Source organism: Manduca sexta, chromosome 8 (genome assembly GCF_014839805.1).
Source record: "Manduca sexta isolate Smith_Timp_Sample1 chromosome 8, JHU_Msex_v1.0, whole genome shotgun sequence".
In the NCBI taxonomy this organism is placed as follows: domain Eukaryota; kingdom Metazoa; phylum Arthropoda; class Insecta; order Lepidoptera; family Sphingidae; genus Manduca; species Manduca sexta.
This window is the reverse complement of record NC_051122.1, coordinates 12,742,204-12,768,198: the sequence shown is the minus strand read 5'-3', so window position 1 is coordinate 12,768,198 and position 25,995 is coordinate 12,742,204. Positions and strand designations below refer to the sequence as shown.

Genomic DNA, 25,995 nt, shown 5'->3' with positions numbered 1-25,995 from the left:
GCCTGATGCATTTTATTGGGATGAAGCTTATCATTTCTCACATTTTATTTTATAATACATTGTGTTGTCTATTAAAGGTCATTAGAAACACCTTTTGATAACATGAATAGCATGGGAATGGTTTTTGTGGGCTTTTTTTTAATCTCCGGCAATATTAATATTAATTCAGTAGTTTTGGGACCAGAAAAATACGAAAAATCTTTTTTTTATTTTTTTATGTGTGTTTAGTAAAATTAACAAATTAAATATTTTATATTTCAAACGGTTTATATTTCAGCTTTATAGTTTTTTTTAAAACAGGTTTCAGTCAAGTTAAGCAGTAAATAGAAGCAAACTCCAACTTCGGTAACAATTGTGAATTGTAAATAAATCACCGATATTTCAAAAAGGAAATTGTGGCAACGACCGTAAAAAAAAATTCGCCATCACCTGCTTTTCTCTTATAAATTAAACTGAACCACACACATCCGATACAATCGTTTATTTTCGAAGTGCAAGCGAGAAACAAAAGTAACGAGCCCACAATAGCTGCGGATGCTGTGGGGTAAATAGCAGATCCTATATCGAGCATCCTTTATCATGAAGCTGATAGGGAAAGAACATGCGTTTAGGTTTTACGGAGAACGAAAATGTATCAAAATTACATTAAATATACTAGATATAATAAACTCTGAATCTCGTGATTTTCGCGTGATCTTCCGATATAAGAGTAATCAATCAAAATCTTTCTATGGACTTTACTTCCCTTAACATCAGGTGTAGCAAAGCCACATTGCCCCGAGAAAAAAATCAAAATAAAATATACCTTAAGCTACCTACGGATAGTTCAACTTTCAGCCAAACAATTTTTGGAGTTAGATATGTAGTTTTTGGATGATTTCCAGAAGCTTTAAAACACTTTCTCTGTACCTTATCCCATCTCCCTAAAAAAAGATAAACTAATTCACCTTCCTACTTTTTATTTAGTCGAATAACAAAGTTTGTAATAAAAATACTTATTAATAACTAATCTTTTCGACTAAAAATTCAATTCCACAACCGATCTTTTTCTGAACAGGGAGTCTGCAATCGATAATCGAATCCGGCACCCTTGTTAAATGCAACTGAAATGCCATATAAAAAATAACAACTTCCGACTCGATCTGGAAACATCGGAAATTGCTTCGGAAAAAACTTAATTCTTGAGAAAACATTTTTATAGTTTGAAAGGGAATTTTATATTAGAAATTCGAACTTTTATGAAGTATTTATATATTTATTACTCTTCGTGAATTCGATTTTGAAGAAACGATTATAATCTATATTTTTTACTATCAATTACAATAAATGTAAGCATTATTTACTATTTGTCAATTGCACTATAAAAATCTTAATTTGACCGTTGTAAAAACTAACATCATTAATTATAACATCTTCTTAATTGTATTCTTCATCAATGAAGGTTGTATCTGATTGGACGAGGTCGATAAGGAGCTGTGTCCATGCTACCCGATTTTCGGTTTTTCTCCATGAATATACCAACATAATATCACAAGGAACATCGAGGTCTCTCTGACCTTTCATTATTATATGTTAATAACTCAAATTGTTCCAAAATTCAACGAAAAACATTCACATGGTATATTATCAAACTTTGAACAAATATTTGTCACTAACTTTCATTTCTGCCGAAATGTTACGCGAAGATTCTGCGAAGTAATAAGAAGGCTGAGTCTTCGAGTTCAGTAGAAATTTATGAAAGCACGAACAAAAATAGATTTACCTTATTCTCTTTTAAGAATACGAAATTTTTATAAAAGTAAAAAGCTTTTTTTTATTCGTGCACGGCAGAGTGATTCCACAGCACTTGATGGTAAGCGGAGTAGGGTACACGTAGAATATCTACTGACGAGATATGATTATCCCTTGCTAGTTGACATAATTATGCCGGCCTGTTAACACCAGATATATTAAAGCTGCATTGGTCACTTCACTCCTTCGTCACGTCACCTTGAGACATCGATAAAGTCTCTGAATGCCTAGCAGCTAATTCTTAAACTATTCCTTCTAGTCACAAACCACAATCCAAGCAAGGCCACAAGCCGAAGTTCTCTAATAAAAAGGCGAGAAAACCATCCAAGATAAATCGAAACTCCACAAGATTCGAGTCACACATCTCAAGTGTGAAAACGTGACGAAGTGTCCACTTGAAGCAAACTGTATTCTTATATCGTATTTCTGATGAATGTGACGAGTCGACTGTTGGTAAGCGCTACGACTGCTAGTAACACCCTTAGATCATATAGAAAGGGCGAGCTATGTGTAACAAAAAAATCTGTCACTCAATGTTAATATATAGAAAGTCCAACACACATACTATACCATGTTTTATAATTATCAACGCACATATAAAAATAACCACTTGTCTGTTGCAGACTAAAATTCTCCTTATTAATGTGTTTTGAGCATTCCTTGGAAGAAATGAAAGACAATACAAGCCACATCTTTCATATATTGGCTAAGGCAACGCCAGCCTTAAATTACAAAGCGCTGTCTCTGATCTACGCTCGCCATCGTGACACGTTACATTTTAAGTTTCATAATGTCCAGTAAAGATGGCACGATAATGTTTTATTTTTAATCAGCCTTTGGTTTACAATTTGGTTTAAAATTGCATGTGCATGTGACTTGGGGGTAGCTGATGGTCTGCACTTTAAGGGGAAGGGTGGTTGGTCAAAAAGCTTAAAACAAGCCTTTATTTTTTTTATCTTTTGTCAAATCTACCAGGGGCTAGGGAGGGCCTGCGTAACTTCTATTTGTTGAAACGACTTTGTCTTTCTCCAACCCGTTGCCTTGAAGCAGCAAATTCTGGGTCCTCCGCGGGCGGTAAGAACCCGTGCTACACCACGGGTATGCGTCCATCGTGTGAATTGGAATTGAACTCAGCGAACTATATATTAGCCCCCGTATTCATAGACGTTTTTTTATCTAAGGACGGAGCAAAGCTGTGATAACAAGTCTGTTTTTCAGTGCTAACGGCTTGGCAGCCTTCGCAGTGCGTGGACATAATATTGTTGTATCTCAATATTAGCCAATCACAACGGCCCTATGACTTGTTATCATAGCATTCCTCCATTCTTAGATAAAAAAAAAACGTCTATGAATAAGGGGGTAGATATGTACCTATCGTTCCGAGAAATAACTGATATATGTCAACAATTTTACAATTATCTAAAGACGCAATAACATAATAACAGGCGCCAATTGAAGCTAAAAACAAGACGGACTTCAATTAAAATAACGAGAAACAAGTAAAAAAATGTAAAAAACATTTAGAATAATATGTCTACTGCATATCCGATGGCAATAAGTATAAATAAATATGTATGAAGAATTATATTATAATTAGAAATCAATTAATCTGCCATTTGACCTTACTTTAATATTATTTTATATAATTTTTTTACATGACGAGACGAGTTATACAATATAAATGCATTGTTAAGATGACGATCGTAGTTTATTGGGATTGGTAATACCTTCAGGGTATCCCGAATTTTTATCAGGATTACTGGGTGGCGGTGAGCTTGCTAATTCTTTTTTGTTGCTATTATTTATAGCTAGAGTTTTTTTTATTACTCAAGTGGGTTATTCAGTAAAAAAAACACAAAAATAAGGGTTAAGTTGCAAGCAAGTTAGAATAAGGTTACGATTCTTAAACTTATTTTTTTTTATATGGGCAAAGTGATGGTGTCGACTGACGAGAGATGATTGCCCCTCGTCAGTCAACACAATTATGCCGGCCTGTTGGAACCATATATACACTTAATTGGTGACACAATTAGAAAAATCAACTGCATCATTTACTTCATTGATGCTCGTAAATTTGAGATTAGCCAGAAATAGCCTGGCAGAAAAACTCGCCAAGTAAGTATTATACTACATTTCGTAATATAATAAATTAACTGTAACTAGCTACTTAATTATGGGTTGTCTTACTTGCAATAGTGTTTCAGATAAAGCAAAGGAATAATCTGCTCAGAAGCCAGATCGCAGTTCTCGATTGTAAATTGTTATTTTTTCTCAATTATGATTGTTTAATAATATTAGCCTTGTATTATATACAGTTCACTGCTGGAAACGAACCTCCTCTACTACGGAGAGGGATTAGGCCTAGTGCGTATTGGTAGACTTCACACACCCTCCAAATTCCTATAGAGGACTTCTCATGTAAGCAAGTATCTTCAAGATGTTTTCCTCCACCATTAAAGCAAGCGATAAAATACAAAGAATAAACTCATAATTTTAGAAAAGTCGGAAGTACGTCCCCTTAGGATTTGAACCTGCGAACATGCGTCTCAGCAGTCCGATCCACTAGGCTAGCGCCACTTTACTATGATATTTGACATAATATTCTAAGACCAAAATCAAGTACCCTCATTAATCCCTAAGCTAACAGCGACCCAAAAAACCAACGCAAATATATCCCGTCCCCGAAATCCAACTTTACCCGTTTCATGTTAAATTTTGTAAATTACGTTGGACATTTTGCCGGAATCTCGGCTGGCATTTAATACGGTTACCGTCTGTCACATGTCATTTGCTGTCAATTGGAGTTGAGGTCAGTGATGCAAATGGAATTGTCTATGGTAAGTATAAAAGGTAACGAAGCGGATAACTGATAGCAAGCTCATTAACAGTGTCAGGGGATTTAACAAATTCAGTCGTGAATTTTATTTTTTGGACTACGCATAAAGTTACATATGCCTTGTATACCCGATGCGATAGAAAGAATTGCAACCAGAGTACAATTATTTTGTGATTTGTGTTCCAGCCATAATGTGAGTTAGAACACCATGCTGATGCTGAGAGTAAAACCCATTATCACTACGGGACCTTTCGATACGAACCTAAGACCTTAAAGCGGTAGTCGTACCGCACACTTCATTTAACTACGCCGTACAGGCATATGCACTAATAGGAATTTATATTATATCTAAGTATAGACAATTTTTTTACACGTAGACTTAATCTCGTATAGAATTGCAAGCAAAAGCCAGTAATTTTTCAAATTGTTAACAATTCTAGAAACAGTACAGACCGAGGTCTTAATGAATCAGAGAACAATTAACGAAACCTACTAGATCGGAGATAAACAAACAATTAACGATAATTACTTCATAAAACAATAACACTATTGAGACGCCTGACGTAATGCTTTGTCTCGGTTTTAAAACAACTGAACTGATTCAATGATTGTATCTGAAAGACTGTGGAGTAATTTTTTAAAAGTGAAAGGAGAGACGAGCTCGTTGCTCGTGTGGTGATGAGCTTTGCGATCGTGGGGTATCTCGTAGATCTTTTTATAAAAGACATAATATTGCGTCATTCAGACATCAAAGTATTAATCCACATCATATGTGTATATAATGTGACAAATTGACAAAATAGACATGAATAAAACAGTTCAATTAACTACTCCGTAAAAATTCAGTCATATTTTATACGCATTACTTTTATGTGCAGTCGTGTAAAATTACTATCCATTGACAAGCAAACATTAACATACAGTCCAGGACGCAACGCAATTTGCCGCCGCGACGCGGGCTTAAAATTAGATTTGCCAAGATTCAAGCGCGGTGCGTCATAGCCCGGACATACAGTAATGACATGCTAACTTGCTTACGCGGAGGAGGGATACAGGGCAGTGGGGACTTGCTGAAATGACCGACCATTTTTAATAAAGTTACATACATTTTTGTTTTCACGTTGGTTTTCTGTGTGTATTGATGTTAAGGTAGGTGAACCATTGTCGAAATTTAAACAAATCTATACAAAATCATTCCGGGAACACTTTTACATGGTTGCAAGCAAATATTGGCAGAATTTTAAAAGTAAAACTTCTATACGTTATATATTAGAAATAAAACTATTTTGCGGATTTTATGGCAATTTTTATATTTTAATTTTCTCCCGACGTTTTGAAGACTTTGCAGCCTTTGTGGTCACGGGTCGGACCGCGATAAAATCCGCGAAATAGTTTTATTTCAATGTCTAACATTCGCGTAAACATAAGAAATCTTTATTTATTAACCGACTTCAAAAAAAGGAGGAGGTTATCAATTCGACGTGAATTTTTTTTTTTGTTAATTTGAGTCACGTAACACTGGATTATCAGACTACAGATATGATATTAGACGAAACTTCAAAACTAAACGGCAATTGAAAAATTCAAGATCCCCATACCATATGAACGGCTAAGTCCCAAAAAGTCACGTCAGACAAAACATCCCCCAGTCAGATGAGTCACTAAAATTAGGTACCTACAACTCGACAGGCTATCGATCTTAAGCACCCTAACCTTATAACGCCCCAACCCTAAAGCCGCACGCACTGTAACGAGCGGTTAGGTCATTTAGACACCCTATTTTTACCGTTCCCGGAATGACACGTCATTTTTGTTTTAAAAAATAGCTCAAGTGCAGACGTTTTGATTAATACATGCTTCGTATGAAATTTAAGAATTAAAAGTAATAAAAAATAATATGAATGTAGTTAAAAAATAATAAAGGATTATTTAAATTCACTTAAGTATTATTATAGTAATTTAAGAGATTACTACAAGCATAATTTAACTATATTAATAATATTAATGTAAATAGTGTTTATTTGACGTGGATGAAAGTTTCGTAATTTTTATTTAATACCAAAAAAAAATTGATCGGCGTTCAATATTTTGGATTAATTATCAAAAACTACAATCCATTAATGTCCTTGAAAGTAGATTATAAACCAGCACACTGCTTGCTGTCAGAAATTCATAAAACGAAGATACAAATTACAAATCCAGACGGTGTCTCGCATACATGATCTTGAGGGTTATGTCATAATATCGACCTTCTCCGTCAACTAAATGACGTTATTTACACACAATGCGACATTGGAGGCGCCAGACATTACCAAAATCACAATGATCATCCTAATTCGGAACCTTAATTCACCCGACCTGATAGTGCGCATGCGTCAGTTTGCCGTCGTTAACAGTGCCATACCTAGTCTTTCATCAGCTAAGCCGAGCTTCTATGTCTGAAGAGCCCAAAACTTGGTCCTGATCTGGTCATTTCTGAGCCTCTCCAAAATCTGCGTTCTGTATCTGGATACTGCTGGAACTGCCCTAATGCAGCACCGGTCATTAAATGTGATTATTTTAATTTTACGTTGGAAGAAGTCTTGTAAGACGTGTCTTCTATAAGGGGCTATCGATAATGTAGGCCCGATAAAAAATATTAGTGAATTTTGATTTTTACTTAGTATAAATCAAACTCGTAGCTCACATTGGGCCATGGAGGTTGTTACAAGAATTTACGACTCAAAACTAAGTATCTATCGAGATTTTTTAAAATCCAAACACTTAGGGTTTTGAAATATGGCAAAGCAACGTAAAACTAGAGAGGTATTATTGAAGATTTTTGGGTATATTTTTATCAGTAAGTGATCGCAAAGCAGGCCAAACTAGAATAGATAAGATTTGTGAGTATAATATACTCCGTATTCCAAATGAGACCCAAACAGGTCCAGAGGGGCGCTACTCCGGAATCTCATTATTGGCGCACGAGCATAATTGTTCGGGTCAACGAGATAATGTCGGGCGTAATGTAATGAGTAACTGTGGATCTGTGACAATACGCTGCAAACGTAACATTCTTTGTAAGAACATTAACTCTTTATTATCCATACATATTATAAAGCTTTAAGTTTCTACTTATATACCTAAATAATATTAGTAACAAACATTATTATTTTTGTCGCTGTACTAATATATAAATTTGCATGCTGTGGTCTCCTATAATTGAAGAGGCACGTCACACTGTTAATTTTACCAATATTGTTATGTGCCGTATATCCTTTGTTGGAGGTCCTTAAATAAATAAATAAAACAAAGTCCGTTTCTGTCTATACGTGATCAATTTTCTCAAAATCCACTCAACGGATTTTAATTAAATTTGGTATGGAGATAGTTTAAGACCCTGGGAAGGTTATAGGTTCCTATCCTGAGAAATATATAGCGAGATATTATCCCCGAAAACTCATTCATGTGGGCGAAGCCGCGAGGAAAAGCTAGTAAAGTAGAATTTTGATTTAACGATAATGACCAATATCGTGAAGGAAACTGTATAACTATGTATTTTGAGGGTATGTGAAGTGTGGCAGTCGTCACTAGACCAGCGTGATAGAAAAAAGTTCTGAAGTAGCCCAGTGGCCATTCATTAGTTTTTTAAATATTTGTGACCGGAGCATATTACTATCATGTATGATATGACCAAACTACTTGCTAACATTTATTATATTCGGAAATATAATTAAAAGACCTTAAATATATTGACCTCCCCAGAAGTTAAGTCTAAAAATAATCATCGGATATAATTTATGTGTTAAATTTAAAAGCTGTTTAGCATTTAAATACTTATCTCACGAAATAAAAATCGAAATGGTATAAATGTCTTGTATATATAAAAACGATTTATTTATTTATAAATTCACTTACATTTACAGTTAAACTCAACATGTGAGCTACTTAAGTAATAAACAATTGTAAGTGAAGTGGGGTTTTAGAATATCGACTGACGAGAGATGATTACCCCTTGGCAGATACAGTTATGCTGGTCTGTTGGAACCAGATATACACAGGCTGATCCCAAAACGCAACACCCTTATGTGAGCCACTAGCAGGTTTTAACCATTTGTACTGTGGTCGCTATCCGGACGGATATAAAATATTTCCTACCACCAGCACCACACATCCACAAGACTACAGACACTATTTCTACTGCCAAGCAGCGTCAACACACTGTTTATTATTAAAGGGATTACAATCAGAGAATACTACATTGCATATCAGACTTTCAAGTTTTTTTGTAAATAAGAGAAATAATTTAAAAAAATAAATGTTACATAATTGTATTTTATCGATAATGGCAGCCAAAGCGGGAGATGAAGAAGGTCGATTTATTTCGTCCATAAATTTCTTTTAAAATCTCAGCGGAGATTCCCGCGTAGATTAATACTAATTTACAACTATAATACGCTCTTATCAAGTTATTCGAATTTGGTATCCGTGTTTTGGAATGCCAAACAAGGTTTTATTTAAATTGTATTTTGATGGCCAGTCTTATTCTTCTCAAAAGAAATTGCGTATAACTATTTTTATCAATAACTAATTCAAATCTATAGCCATTTTTACAAAACTTGTTCTCAATTTGAAATATAAATGATCGATACAAAATTATATAAAAGAATTTTATCATTACATTAATTTCTATTATTAAATATTTTACACAGTAAATATCTATAGAGGAAGCCTCGTAGCTATAATTATATTTTATAACTATTATTATAACATTTTTAGACTCTAAGAGAACTAAAAAAAAATCAATATCTGATAAAATATTTTTTTGTTCTTACTCTATAGAACAATAGAGAGTTTAAACTTAGACATACTACATCAACTAATAAGGGATTGTTAATTACACGAACACAATTCAGTACTAAATTTGTAACGAATACTTATAATTCTCTATCTTACATTTAACAAAGGTGCGCCACTATCTTAAATGCTATCGCTGTCGGATGCGCAGGTTCGATTCTCGGCAACGTGACTGAATAAATGGCTGGCATTTAAGCGCTTCTATCTACACAAGGTAACCTTTCTGCCATTATTAATGGATGGCGAAAGTAAATGGTTATGTAACTAAGAGATAAAGGGCATAGTTTGGGTTTGACTCCCGGAATATGTTTTAGATTTTATTAGTTAATAATGTTAGGAAATATTTTTATGAAAGTATTCTGAAAAAAGTTATGTTATTTAAAAAAAAAAAATAAGTTAAGGTGCTGGGTAAGACAGGGTAAAATGGCGCATATTGAAGGAGGCCTATGTCCAGCAGTGGACAAATACATAGGCTGATGATAATAATGATGATTATGAAGTTACTGGTTTGTTTTGTTTTGTCAGTCTTTTAATCTGACTTCGTGATTCGCTCATGTATTATTATAAACTCATATAATACGCATCAATTTCTGTATCCATCTTTCATCCTATCAAATAAGCAGCTACATTGATATTCCGCTCACATAACACACATTTCTCCCGAATCAATCCGAACTTAACCCCACTGCGCAATCCCTATTATAATATTCATTTTATGTGCGTAACTTGGACAAATATCCGGGAACACATCCCGGGAAACTATCCCCAGTCCCGGGAAACTCTTCCGGGGTCCAATAAAGCGGATGTTAGCGAATTACTATAAGGAGAAAGTTGTTATTGTTTAGAATAGGAATGTATTTTTTAGATGAAGGAAAGCAAACGTTTTTTGTCACAAATATATATGTATGGCAGAAATGTTTGGAGTAAAAAAGAACTAAATCATAAACACATAATTATATTTAAATTAAAACAAATAAATATCTCTAGACTCCATGTCAAGGCCATGACAAATAAGTGAAGTGACTCGACATCACATAACACTGGTGGTTAATGGTCACCGTAAGTGATATTAGCTTTGTCCAAATGGGTCTGTTACAAAAATTAAATCTTTTTGCTAAATACCTTTTTTGAAATTGGCCGTGTTTAAAAAATACTGTCTGGAATTTTGACGTTGTTGTCGGCCATTTTTATTTAAATGTTTTATTTGCAACTAGATTGTAATTTTGTAGTAATGATTCTTACAATAATAAATATTTCTGTAGATAAACGATAAGAATTTTTAAATAAATAGCTTTAGTACGGGACTTTATAATATTGGCCAACATCTGACATTCAACACTGGTTGATAAAGTCTGCGTAGAATGATTTAAATCTATATGCGTAGATACCATCTTGTTTCTTTCTAGATTATTCTTACCAATATATTGCTGTAACACCAATAATTTGTATTACCTGAAATAAAATACAAAATAATGAAACATTGTAAAAACAGGAGAAACACATTTGAAATTACTTAATGCGAAAAATTTTGAAATAAAACGAAACAAATTGGACTGGCGGTGTGACCTCTACGTCAACTGCACATTATCACGATAGGTTTACCACACGTAAGGTCAGACTAGACTTTACAAATGACTAGAACATGTTAATTAATTAGAATTTATTAATAGTAAAACTGTGACTATTAAACATGTCATGTATACTATACAATTATAAAATCTGGGTGATTTTTTATTTATATATAACGTGAGATAGTTAGAATCTATCCGTTTCTAGGCCCATTTATATCAAAAGATGGAATATTGATGAATAGTGACCTAGTTTCTCTCAAAAAGAAAATAACGTAAAGTAGCAGACCGCTATGACGTTAGTTCATAAGATTTCCAATGTCCCTTCAATAATGCATATCATTGTTTCAAAAATAAATAAAAGTCTTTCTTACATTTTAAAATATCAACAAGATCTTAAGCGAGGCAGATTAGCAAAAAACTTGCAAAGTGGACTTCCGCAAGAAATTTTAACAGTGTAAACAATTACGGCAAATTTAATTGTTAAGTTTTTGAAGTTTGCACAAGACCATGTTTATAGATATTGAAATATTGACGCTAGTGTAAACTGGAAGTTCGTGCGCAATTTGTCGCTGCAAGAACTATATTTCTATTAACTTAGCATTAACAGCCACGCCTGTTTCGCCGCCACCGACCTGTCAAATCGTATTCCAATTCTGAAACACTTTCTAAATGCACCGCGCGAATCAAACTCCGAACTGTGTCAAACAATCATGGTTTCTTTAAGGTCGGCGGGTACAGACGTGCGTGAGACGTGTCCATTTTATTCAGACACTTGCAATTCAATTCACTTCGCCCCGCACCTGTAGTTTATTAGTGAGCTAGGGGGCAGGGCGTGTCACGTTACGCTGGCTGTTGGCAAGTGATTCAGTGATGACTCAGCGGTCGGTTTGGGAAGTTCCTTGGTTAATGTATCTGTGAATGTTTTGTGATATTGATTTAAATAAATATACTGATTGTAGTACGGCCTCCATAGCGATATTATATACATTTTTATTGCTTTGAATGGCGAGACGAGCTTACTATTCGCCTGTTGGTAAGCGATACGACCGCCCATAAGCAGTAGAAACATCATCCAACAACTTGAATTACAAAGTATTGTTTGGTACTCCACTGCGCTCGCCATCATGACATGAGTTGTTAAGTCTTGTGTCCAGTTGTTACACTAGCTTCAAATACCTATATTATTTAATATAAACACACCAGACTCATACTTCGGAATACACTATACCTTGTTTACCTTGCCGTTGCCAGAACAACCAAATAAAAATATTTGCAGTTTATACGTTTATTTAGCAGGAGGACCCGCTTACAATTTTACTTAAATAACTTATTCCCATATCGGACCAAATTTTAAGGAAATAAAAGTCTAAAACAAGCTTATATATCATAAACTCAATAGAGAAGTTGTATTTATATTTGGATATGAGTGCAACTATGTAATCTCATTCATCGCGATCTCAAAAGAGAAGTTGTATTATATTTGGTTGTCAATGAAACTGTATTTCCATTCTGATTGAATCAATTCTGTCATTCTATAAGCCCTTGTAGCATGACTGATGAAAATCCAAAAGATGCGAGATTTTACTATAAGCAAAATTGTTAGCTTTGAGCATAGTGAAGTATAATTATTCTCTAGACAAAATGGCAAAATTGCTAAGGATTGCAAACATTCTACGAAAAATTTTAATAACATTAATTGTTTCGTAAATTAATTTTCGCTACAAAAGTTTTAAATTTTGCGTAATTGGAAAGGTGCCTTCAGGCGTTCAGCAAAGTTAGACAACTCTGAGGAATACCATTAAAGAACGAGAAGCGAGGAGAAACTCTGTTTACGATTTCATTATAATTTTGTAAGTTGAATGATATTTAGATGATTATCAACAGTGTCATAGTTGTTTGATAAACCTGTTACATAAATATTAATGTCAAATATATGTTTTTACAGTCTAAAGATAAAATTTATAAACGAAAATATCCTTTACAAGTTTAGTGCTAACCCTAAATAATTGTATTTAAGTATCAACACTAAGATTCGTAGGTTTTAGTACGCATTTGTTTCGATACGAAAATCGTACCCGCGACATCAGTTCCAAATCTGACTCATCCAAGCGCCACGGAACCTGTCAGTATTCTAAAAATAAATTTAATAAAACCGAAACGGCGTCAAAACACGAAATGCATAAGAACTTATTTGACCTTATTAAAAATTCTGAAAACAAGTTTTCGCATAAATTATCATGAATTTGTGAATTTTTGCTATATAAATATTAGTTTATAAGACGGAGCAATTGTTTGTCAGTTGTCAGTTGCGTAATCGTTGCCAATTGCAAATAGCATTACGTAATCAATGAATGCAAATGTCTGACATTCAGGCCACTTAGCCTTATAAACGTCGGTAGGCTAACGGGAGTGAAACTAGTCATGAACGCAGTCTTAGGTTCTATGCTAGAGAATGCACTTCTGACTCCGACAATACAAATAGACTCTTATTGCAGTGGCATAGGGTGCACTGTTTCACAAATTTTAAAGTTCGGCTTTTGTTCAGAACCAAACCTGGTTTAGCTGGATAATGTTAATAGAAGTAATTTTGACATTGCGTTAATAAATATTAAATCTATTTACTCGTCTTTACCTCTGTTAATGTTAGCCAAAATTTCGCTAAATATTGGTGCGAATATAGCATGTGCGTGAGTGTGTTTCTGATTGAAAGTTTATGTTGCCGTTGCAACGAATTCTCTTAGCGTAGTTGAAGTAGCATTAGGGCGTGTAAAATTAAAGTTACTTTTTATTTTATTCGATACAACACTTTTTATTGTATATCTAGGGTTTGAGTATTATTAAGTGTTATTTTTAAAAAGATAATTTTGTGGTTTCATTTAGTAATCCAATGTAAAAATAACCTTGTATTTTGTGCCTGAAAAGAAACAAGAATCAATAAAAGCTTGTTGCAGGATCTAATAAAGTATATCCAACAGGATCCAAAAAAAATGCTAATGGACTAGGTAGATCATATTATCTTGCGTTGGTATATATTTTGGTCTACTTACTATCAGACCGCCTGTAAAACCCAGAACATGTGTAAATCCTACAGTACAAGCCGTAACCAAACCCAGCTTCGTTTCAAAAGTCAAACACAAGAAACATTGCATAACGGCTTATACAAATTTCACCGCAACTGTAATGCACGGCATTGCGTTCACGCTGATTTTTATTACGAAATTTTCTTTTTACTGTTGTTTGTACATATTACGGACAAGTATTATTATATTGTTGAAATTTTAGGTATAAGTTGGAAAGGTAGACAGCCGACCTCGTAAAAGGGACTGGCTGGGTGCAGGTCGCTTCTAATAGACTGGTTTGTAGTATTTATGGGAGGCCAATGTTCAGCAGTGGATTTCTCAAGGCAGAAGAAGGTAATAAGGACTTGCAAGTCAGAGGCTCTTAGACGAGACCATGATTTGAGACATGGGATAGACCATATAGTTTGAAGTGTTTTGTAAAGATTTTCTTAAATATTTCACGATGTAGGTTATTGGATTAGTGATTTTCACGAAAACGAATATTTCTATTCCTAAGTGAATCGATGGAAAATCAAAAACAATGAATTCGACGTATCGTAATTATACCATTCTGTATAAGGGACAATTTTAGAAATAAATTTCGTCAGCTGAATTCGCTTAATCTTTTTATCTCCAATAATTGATTTAAAATTAAGTCTTTGAATAACTTTATAATATTATTTTTACTAGTATAAATTCCACAGATTAATAAAGTAGCAGTTAAATAATTAAAATTAATAACAAACATTAGTTAACCGCTGAAACAAACGAAAACATTTCATACACTTTCCACTTTCTCAGAAATATGCCCGTTGTCTTGTTACAATACATTATGAAATACGTTTTTTCTTCGTTCAATTTTTTAACAGGCTAAACTACTTTCTACAATTCAATCAGTTTTCACTTTCTTTTGCAGTCGAGATTTATCTACGTACGACTTTAAAGGTTCATGCAACTACTCTCCCACCTAGCTCAGAGTAAAAGACCTAAGTATTCCAGATTCTTCGAAAGAGAATAGTAGACCTTACGAAGCCTTTATGTCATTCAGGTGTCAAAGGAGGTTGTTATTATAAAGCCACCGCCCTTTAATGGTGACGCAGAATCATCGACCCAGCAACAGACAGGCGCCATCATGGAAATTCGAAAAACGAACTTCAACTGAGCATCAGATTTCAAACAGTCCATTCTAAAGAACTAAGCTAATTCGAAATTCAAATTTCAAAAAAATTCAAAAAATAAATGTATTGTCACCAAACTTAAATCAATAAACATTTTTCTGCAGGGCGATAAGTTTGCTTCTCCTTTACTATAGATCTTATTTGTAATACCTAAGCGTTGTGAGAAATAAAGAATTTGCAAGAAATGATATAATAAAACTAGTTGGATTTTTTCACAGCTGAAGAGACCGAAGACCTAAATGATTAATAGTGAGAAAGAGTCTTAACAGACAGACAGACAAACGTACAATAAATTCCTATAAAGTTCCTTTTGAGGTGCGAAACCTTATAAATTGAGCATAGTGCTACTATGACTATTTTTGCCTCAACATGAATGCATTCAAAACCATTCTCATAAAAATACATCATATTATCACTAATGATAATTCTCCACGTGTATAAGTCAATGTACTAGTAACAGGTTTTTTGCAGCCGAACCCGCGGCGCAAAGTAGTTAAGCGCCATTCAGAGCTGACCTTGCCTGAGGTAATGAGCCGATGACTGTACACTTTGCTGTTTCGACAAGTATTGAAAGGACAAATTGATATTATGTATAGTGTATCATTCCGATCAAGATTTTAAAGTCTTAATAATAATAACTGAAGAGTCATTTTGCTTCGTTAGATTTTGAAATTGGGGCTTATCCATCTACTAGTTTAAAAGATACTATCATAAATTCTTCCTATTAAGTTCCTAATATAAATGACATATTTTGTAAACGCTCTACCACTACATACCTATATATTTACATATATAGACCACACAAGTTACATTTAATCCCAAAAAATAGACGATGCCACTTTATTCACGGACATTTAATAATGCGATTCCAGAAAACTTAATATCCATTCCCTAGATCTCTCCCGAATTTCATCAATGATTCAGTCTCCTAAAAAGTATCTCCGAAGCATTCCGTCGCTGAGTAATAAAGAGTAAGGACGGGTGCTGTTATCAATCAAGATGGCGGGCGTCTGTCACGCAAGAAACGTGACGTTGGTTATATATAAAACTAGCAAGGTTTGCCCACGACTTCATCTATATAGGAACCTGTTTTTGGGTCAAAATATAGTACAGTTATGAGCGCATGTTCTCTGGATGAAAACTAGACCATGGCTCTCAGAGACTAGCTTTCCTATTAATAAATCTTAATGAAAATTAAGTCGATAGGCAATTGTTTCAAATATCTTACGGAATAGTTTAAGTTATGAAAGTATTCAATTATTGCTCGTTGGTTAAATCATTGGAAAAACTTACCTTCATAATATAATTGTCACATTAATCTCAATAAAAACTGCTACTAATCAACCTTTTTTCAATCGGTAATGTTGTTCAGTGATAAATTCAATAAAATCGTTAATATCGTCTGGCCTTACAACTGTCATTAATTATTCGTATTCTTATTTCCTTCTTAATCATTGTTAACTTACACTGAAGTTACCAGAACGTTGATAACATAAAGAAACATAAATCCTCGAATATTACGTAAAAAGAACTAAATTTGCATAAAAATGACAAAGTTTTACTTGGAACTTTTAAATTGGACCGAAAATGGAAACGAGAGAACAAACTTCAACATTTTCTTGTCGAAATTAGATGAATTTTACGCTTTGTTATAAGGATACGTAGGATTCTACAATGGCCTTGTAAAATAATAATACCAGAAGTTAGGCAAAGGAAATGAAGATCACTTGGTAATCTCCATGAACGAGTGTTTAGGATGTAAATCTTTTCAAGAATTGTGGGTGATATTGATTTTTAAGAAGGAAGTACAGAAATTAGAAAGAGGGAAGGAGTTTCAACTTTATTTGATATTGTAATCTTACAAGCCCTACAAAATTCAACATATCTGGTACTCCACATCAGTTTTTTGTAAGCCTACGGACCCTTTCTGCATCGTCACAACCATATTGTTGGCAAAACTATCAGTTACAATGTTGCTCTGTACTTTGCGATTCGTTGATCGTTTGTATTATTTCGCGGTTTACGTGATTTTACCGTTGAGTGGTTTTCGTGGAATTCTTTTAAACCATTGATCTTAACTTTCATTTTTATTATTGCACTAGTGTTCTAACTCTACAGTTGCTCGTTAAAAATTGGGAGAAATAGACGTCCCCTACTCCTTAGGTAGTCTCTTACATTTAAGAGATCTAAAAGCCACAAAGTTTTGGAAATTTACTAATTGAGTTTTCTTGGATGGGCAAGCACTGAAATTAATATAAAAAGAGAATGACAATAAACCTATATTACAATATTATACTACATTTACTGAATTAACAAAAATCACCTGGGATCTAAAATTTTGAACAAGATTTTTCTACTATATGATTTTTATTTGCACCACAAAAAGTGTCAGACATGAAATTAATCTCTGATTCAAATAAAAATGATAAACAACACACGATATTACCCAATTTCACTGAAGCAACGAACACACGCGTTAGGAATGTGTTTAATTCTAGGAACGCAGAGTTCCTTGTGTTACTTCAAATGTAATTACAATGAACGTGGAACAAGACATAACAGGCATAACTGACCGCTAGACATAACAGACCACATATCTAGAAATATTTGTAGCTGACTAGTAAAATTATGCCTAACGATAATTTCTCTTAATTGATTTGATGTGAAATGAGATTGCAGTATTATCTTAATATTTTCAGAAGGCCAAAAGATGATCTGGTCAAATTATAAAAGACCACATCCACGATATTAGAGGAAGCGATAGTTACGAATCCACCCTGTTTAGAAGCTAAATGAGTTAAAATATCTGGAATCTGGTAATCCAATATACTTACTGCTTTACCTACAACTGCAGCTGTTTCTTAGACTTTAGTCGTCACTTATATACGACGCAGGAGTATCATCTCAAACAGTCCATACGTATAAAGTTAGAAAAACTACATCACACGAAGCACCATTTCGTGCAACTAAAACAAACTCTAACCTTGTACCATATCACTCATCACCTATTAACGAGGCAAAAAGTTTCCGGCCGTCGACCTTGATTTATAGTCTCTGGTTGCCATAAACAATAGCTATGGCCGAATTTAGCACGTGATCATCCATTTACAGCCTTTATAGGGTCCATTAAATGTCACGTTATGTATCATATCAAGTTATCAAATATCGGGTTTTATGTGTTATAAAAAGGGTCGATTTGACCTTATTTTGGATTGCATTGGTGAATGTTATTTCAAGCTATATTTATATTGGTGTAGATTTAAGATTGGAAAGTTGTGGACTTGTAAGAATTGTCCTTTGAACTGCTGAGTCAACTTCAAAATCCTATATCGAAAACGACATTCTATAGATTAACAAACCCTATATTTTTATTTAAGAAAACACTTTTACGTCGCTAATGTTTGGAACAAAAATAAACTATTCAATAAAATAATACCATAAATTTTAATATTATTTCTAAAGTGGAAGCAGGTGCAGCCAATTTGTTCAGAGCGAATGGACAGTTTCATTCAAACCGGTATCATTGTCTCACGGTAAATCAACTTTAAATCACATTCATACGTTTAGAAAATTTTAAGGACGTCCGAAAATTGTTCCATATCCCTATTTCAGCCACCTGACCATCTAAAAAACTTAACACTAAAAATCTCCATCCTGGAAGGCCCAAAAGAACAAAGATATGTAGAAGACCGTGGTAAAAGATGTGAGAGAATCTCAGTTTTTTGAAGATGTCCAGGATATTGCAAAACATAGACGACAATCAAGGAATTATTCCACCACTACTTCATCAGCCTTTGGAAGTTCACTGCTGAACATAGACCTTTATCAAAGACTTCCAGACCAACCTGTCACAAGCGACCTGCATCCAGCTGATTCCTGTGACCTCTAACTCAATTATATAAAAGTTTTTAGGTATCCTACGTTATTTCCGTGAATGATACAAGATCTGGTTTATCGATAACTATTTAAAAGACGCATAAAACTGGCAATTACATAAAAACCGGTCTCAGTGATCGTGTAATAACAAACAGAATCGTTCCCAATTTCATTGAAACAGCTATAAATATATTGATGCGAAAATTTATCTATTCGACTTTGCAGTGTACTGAATGTTTGAGCGGTCCCAAATTTTGAGCGTTGTAAGGTCTATTGTCATTGCAGGCAATGCAAGACGTTTATCTTTATGTAGGTTTTGAAGTTGAATTTTTAATGTATTTATTATTATCCGACTCTGTTGAAAGAACGGCGTGGTTAAGGATTTTCACGAAAAATTATTATTAAGGCAATGTTTTAATACGTGCACGACAAATGTCCCCACTACACCTAATGGTAAGTAGTGTGAGGTTCAATAGAATGTCGACCGACGAGAGATGATTATCCCTCGGCAGTCGATACAATTATGCCGGCCTTTTGGAACCGGAAAAAAAGCATAACTATCTTACTCCAGGCAATCTAGCCTTCTATTATTGTAGTTAGACAATTTATATTATTGGTTCAGCTGTTTAAAAGATCTACATTTAATTACAATGTTAACGCATTTTTATTTTGGCTAAATAAATAACCACTACAAATCTTCTTCCCTCCCTCAACGGATTAAGACATATTTACTCCAAAGTAGGTCAATTATGATCTGATGTCATACTTGAATAAGACGTCCCCTTTCTCGACTAAAATACACAACACTGTATCAGTGCAGTATAACGCACATACGAGTAGGTATAGTGTGCCGGCTCGCTCGTAAAAATGCGCAAAACTCGTCGCTTGCGTCACTGCTTACTATCTGATGGACTGTGTAGTGGTATAGGGCATGAGAATTAGCGTTCATAACATTGATATATTGTAAAAGAGGACAGAGAAAACAGTAGAGCGGGACCATAAGTGCTATAGGATGTGTCGGAATCTAAACAGTTACCTTTTTCTCTCGAACGGATCCTCGCATCGTTTTTAAGGCCGCTACTGATCGTATTACACACAGAGAGTTGAGGGGAGGGTTACCCATCTGCTCTCTTTGTTACCTAGCTACACCACTGGAGAAAGATGACATTTCTGGTTATCATCATAATATAGTAAGTAGAAATATAGGCATTCACGGATGCTTGCACGTTATCTTGCCTCAAATCGCTCGCCTCTCATGGCTCAGTGGTGACACCAGTCAGTATGAATCACAGTGAATTTAAGCAGCGACTCGATTCCAAGGTCGTGCCATGGCGAAGCGATCTGCACGGACAGACGGCCCGTTAGCCGACAATTATTGCGCCTTATTTAGCTGGTTTATTCCAAATGCAGTATTTTCGGCTTTCAAGAATGTGTGTCAGTTCGCTGCTGTTTATTTTGACGTATAGTGACATTTAAATGTCAATGAATGGCCAGGTATGGCAAACACTTTGATATTGATAAATTGTTTCAGGCTAGACGGTATTATGAGTATGTATTTGGTATAAACATATAAGATTTTATAACCTTTATAAAGAGAGCAAAGCTTAATGATTCGGAGTGTACTGACGCAATTTCGATCCCAGAGTACGCAACTCAGTCAGTTACGTCAGTTTTTATTGTCGATTGTTACTTGCTTAAACGGGGAAGGAAAACGTGAGCAACCTGTATACTAGAAAGTTTTACAAGTTTCGAAGGTGTGTGTGCCAGCATGTATGACCAACCTAGTGGATGAAAGGGTTTATCAACCTCAATCATAAAAAAATCTATACCAAAGAGTAGAATATAAACACGATAAATTTTATAACAGTATAAATAAAAAAAATACAAACTAACATAACGCTATTATTCCCAAAGAAACAGACCGAGGTCCAACCACGGTGTTCACTTTTGCCATGTTTGTTCAGTCCCATAATGTTATAGGAGGGTGAACACACCATATCAGACGCAAATTCCAGATTCTAGGCTGGCATAGAGCAGAAAATCCCAATATCACTTCCCTGGGAACCTTAAACCTGAGTTATACCGAGTACGCAATATAACCAAACACCCAAAGTAATCAGCAGAACAGTAACCATATTTATTACAAATATTAAGTCTCTAATGGATGCCCTAGTTATATCTTCAAATATTCTGATCTCAACGTCAAAGAGCGTTAAAAAAACAGGAAACACACTCCGGAAAGAAAGCAGGGAATTATGCAAAAAATACAGCTCTTTCAACATTTAAATTAAGTTTAAAAAAGGCAATTGCATATTCTGAAGACACTGGATAATTAGTTGCATAAGTAAATAATTCAGTGCGGAAGTTGGAAACTTAATTTGAAAAGGAAATGGGCGCCTAATGGGTTTTAAAGAGAAGTGATCGTCACTACTTATTCGTAACCCCAATAACAGAAGAACTCACGACATCCTGGCTGACGGTTACCATTTACCATTAAGGGGACCATCAGCTCGCCAGCCTTCAAAAAAATTAAGGACTCACTGACGATCATTGAGAAAAAGAAAAAAAATAACAGGTTACGATACCATCATTTTAGACGAACGAAACATGAGGGCAAATACGATATCTCGAATTTAAATAGCCCCTACTCTTCTTAATCACTAGTCCCTTTATTAAGGTAACTATGATTTATTTTTGGTAATTTTAATATTTATCTTTGGTGAAAATTACTTGACATTAGTTTACCCAATTGCTTGTTGAACAAAGCAAAAACACAAAGTGTTTTCCAACCTGAGGACCAAACCTACAATTTCTTAGTCTCTTTTGACTGCTACTAAACCTGGACGAAATGCATATAGTATAATAATTAATTGGATAACAAGAATTCCGTCTTGTTATTCCTTATTTCAATGTGTTCTTGTAAACGCAATAAACTTTATTATGTTTGCTCTGCCCGGCTTATTACGTGAACGCTTTATTTTTAGATACACTAACATTTACATAACCTGCAGGCATAAGACAAACTTCTACATACCCAGCAAAGTCTAGATTATTAGATGTTTTTGGGAATCGACCCTTGCCATGCTATGAAGAAACATAGCGTGACAAATAAAAGTGATAGTGACAAAACATATTTGTCTATAGATAATGGACCGGTTCAACCAAAATACTACTTCCACTTTCAGAGCAGTATCGTACTTATAAATCCGAAAGTTTGTAAGAATGGATGTATGTATGTTTGTTCCTCTTTCACGAAAAAACTACTGAACGGATTTGGATAAAACTTTACAATTATATTGGTTAAACATCAGAATAACACATAAGATTTTGTGTAATTTGCTCATAATATAACGATACATATCAAGTAAGTCCGAAAAAAATATTATCCCGGAAAACTCCTTCACGCGGAACGGCGAGCAAAAGCTAATATTACATAAAACAGGCGACCTACTAGCTCATTTGCCGATATAAAAAATATCAATCAAATCAACTGACAACCTATAAACTGCCAGCAGAAACAGAGCATGTCACCCCTTTCTTCCACTCAAATTGTACGTCACGATCAACTAATGACCTTCACAGATAACGGTGTACATACAGATGAGATCATCGGGGCCGACTCGCCGAACTTGCAGTTATGTTGCCGTTGTATGGATCTGTAATTCATTTGTACACTCGCGATTGCATGCGTTTCGGAGTGCGTTAGAGCGTTCCTACAAATATATATAATTTATGGTGTATTAACTCTTTTACCCTTCAGAACTTTGCACTAAGAAAGCTATGCTAAACCGTCCATCTAATGTACCAAATACCTAAATCCATTCCAAGGTTTATAAAAATTCAACCATCACAGAATAGATAACAATGAGTGATCTAATGCTCGTCTACAAGTACCACTACTTTATTTTTTTTTAATTCTGTCACGGCAAAATAAATGCACTGCACCTGATGGTAAGCGCGATGCCATCCAGATAAACTATCGAATGGCAACAGATGGATATTTCATACCATTGGACACAATCATGCCAGCCTACTAAGATACTTGTTCACGCTACGGCAGAAAGACCCAGGATTATAGGAAGGACAGAACACGCGCCCAGATAAACTATTTCAAAGCGTGATGGTGCAGCAAAGAGAGTTGGCAAACCTTTTTATATCTAAGTATCAGTGTGAAAGCAAGTACATGCCCCACACAAACTATTCCAAAGCCTGATAGTGCGGCAAAGAAAAGAGTTGCCGAACCTATTTATTTCTAAACATCAGTGTGGAAAAAGTTGTTTCGGTTTGAAGGACATTGTAACCAGTGTAATTACTAACCAATACATCTACAGACATTTCCTAATAAATATCAAGCTATTAGCTCACACAAATACCTCGTCTGCTAATTGATAAAGAGCATTAATTCCAGTAAATGTCAAACGGTACGCGGCTAGACGGCACGACAGACAGACTCCCACACAAACATTATGATTACGATAAAGAGAATTCACAATATTGCGAGTAATGCAGTTTATAGTAAATTACAGCATTTGGTAGATGTGTATGAGGAAGCCTAAGTTACCATGGTATTGTCTTTTTTTGATAAGCAGTCTGCAAGTCAGAGGTGCAAGGCCTTGGGTTTTGATCTTGTGGACGTTCGTCTCGTCAGTCGGTTCTGCTTCAAACTATGTTATGCGAGCTATGTGAATATTATTTGTGGATTATCTCTTGCTTTAACGGTGAAGGAAAACATTCTGTAGAAACCTGCATACCTGAGAAGTTCTCCATAATCATTTCGAATGTGAAGTCTACTAACTCGCACTAGGCCAGCGTGGTTGACTAAGGCCTATACCATGAAAAGTAAAAGAAGTAAAAGAGTCTCGTGCCCAGCAGTGGCGCTAAATATAATACGGGGCTGATATTAGTGTACAAAGTATATTCGAGTTTGAACAATTATATTCATGCTGTTACCTTTGAAGAAGACTAAGATTGGAGAACAGAAAATAATTATAATAGCCTTTTAAAATTTTTGACAATTATTCCTCATTATTTATCACAGCTTGTTCTACTTGGGCGCGCAGTAGTGACGTCGTACACCTAGATCGACCTAACTAACATACAGTTATATAAAAGTCTTAGCATTCAAAAAGATCAAACTGCCAATCCAGTTACAATCACTTCCTGATATTTGACTTTCTACTGATAAAATATGACTATATATGATAGCGTTTACAGCCCTACATGGCCGCATATTAAGTAACCAGCACAGCACGTTACCCAACACACCAACGGAAGTACCAAACAAACTCGATTCGAACCCGGAACCCCGCACTGGCGACCTGCCAATGCACTCGCTGCAGAATTTAGCATCTATCGTATTTACGAGTTGAACCGATCGCCTATATTTCAAATGCTTTGTCTACCTAACCTATATGTGATACTTGATTTAGCTCTGTTCGTGTGAAAGATAGCCTGGGATGAGAGTGCTATGCACTTTCGAAAGATAAAAAGTAGCCTGTATATTTATTTATTTGAGAAACTTAGACACATTTTTATTTTTTTATAGGCAAATAATTTTAACAATATATATATAAAGAAAATTAGCACTTATAGCAAATTAATAACAATTGAACAGTAGAGTAGATTGGTGTATTGGTATAACTTACTGATTATAATTAATATACCTATAAATACTTTAATTGATTAAAAAATAAATGTCGAATATAAATTTATTTTATTGGTTTAAAAGAAGGGAACTAAAGGTTAAACTTCAGAATCATAAAAAAGATAATTATTATGTTATAATTATTGCACAATATTGTGACTGTTATTTTTTTTAAATTATCAATTTGTGTGTTACCAACATCTAACTTCGCAGTTTCTTGAAAATGCACGATAGATTCACTGTACCCCATCACGGGACGAACAGCAAAACTAGTTTCACTCCTATTCCTTCCAGCAAAAAACAGTGTATGTATGCAGGGTCATTTTGACATTGCATTACTAAATGAAACCACATACTCGTCTTCACCTTTGCGGTCGATGTGCCAAAAATCATCCATTAATAACTAATATTTTCGCGAAAAATCCAGATTTTAGTTTTCTGATTTTTTATCATTTTGTAGTTTAATGCGAATATGGCGCGTGCGTGGATGCATTTCTAACTGAAAGTATGCTGTTACGTCTGCAACAAATTCTCTTCGAGTAGTAGTAGTGGCTTTAGGGCGCGTAATATTAAAATTACTTTTTATTAATATTTATTTTGTTAGAAACTTACACTTTTTTATTTTACATCTACAGCTCAAGTAACTTATTGTAAATTGTTATTTCCAAATATATTTTTTTTCATTTAGTAACGCGATGTCAAAATGACCCTGTATAAGCACCTTCTCCCTCTTAATATAATAAGGTATATCAAATTCACAGGAATTTGAAAATAACAAATTACTTACCAACTGCCACTCCAAGTTTCAACCCTAAGCCCGCAGGTGCGCTGTACTGTCGGTTAATTTATGGCCCCTAATGCGATGTGAATTATTACCCTTGTTTATAATTATGGGGTTTAGAATCTCGTTACCGAGGCTCATGAATTTCTTATTATGGTTTTTTATTTCTAAAATTTTACTGGTGGTAGGTCTCTCTTATGTGAGAGTCCGCCTGGGTAGGTACCACCACAATGTCTATTTCTGTCACCAAAAGGCAGTGTATAGCTACTATTATGTTCTCCTTTGGAGGAAATTGTAGCTACTGTAACTTCTGGACATAATAAGACTTAAAATCCCATGTGTCAGGATGACGAGCGCAGTGGAATACCAAACAATACTTTGTAATTCAGAGTGTTGGATGGTGTTTCTACTGTTTATGGGCGG

The 25,995-nt window shown here is 34.7% G+C and overlaps 1 protein-coding gene across 1 annotated transcript in view; it reads right to left on the bottom strand.

The window, feature by feature from the left end:
• The window catches only part of LOC115444796 (titin), a 183,001-nt gene that overhangs the window by 135,706 nt on the left and 21,300 nt on the right, over positions 1-25,995 (bottom strand).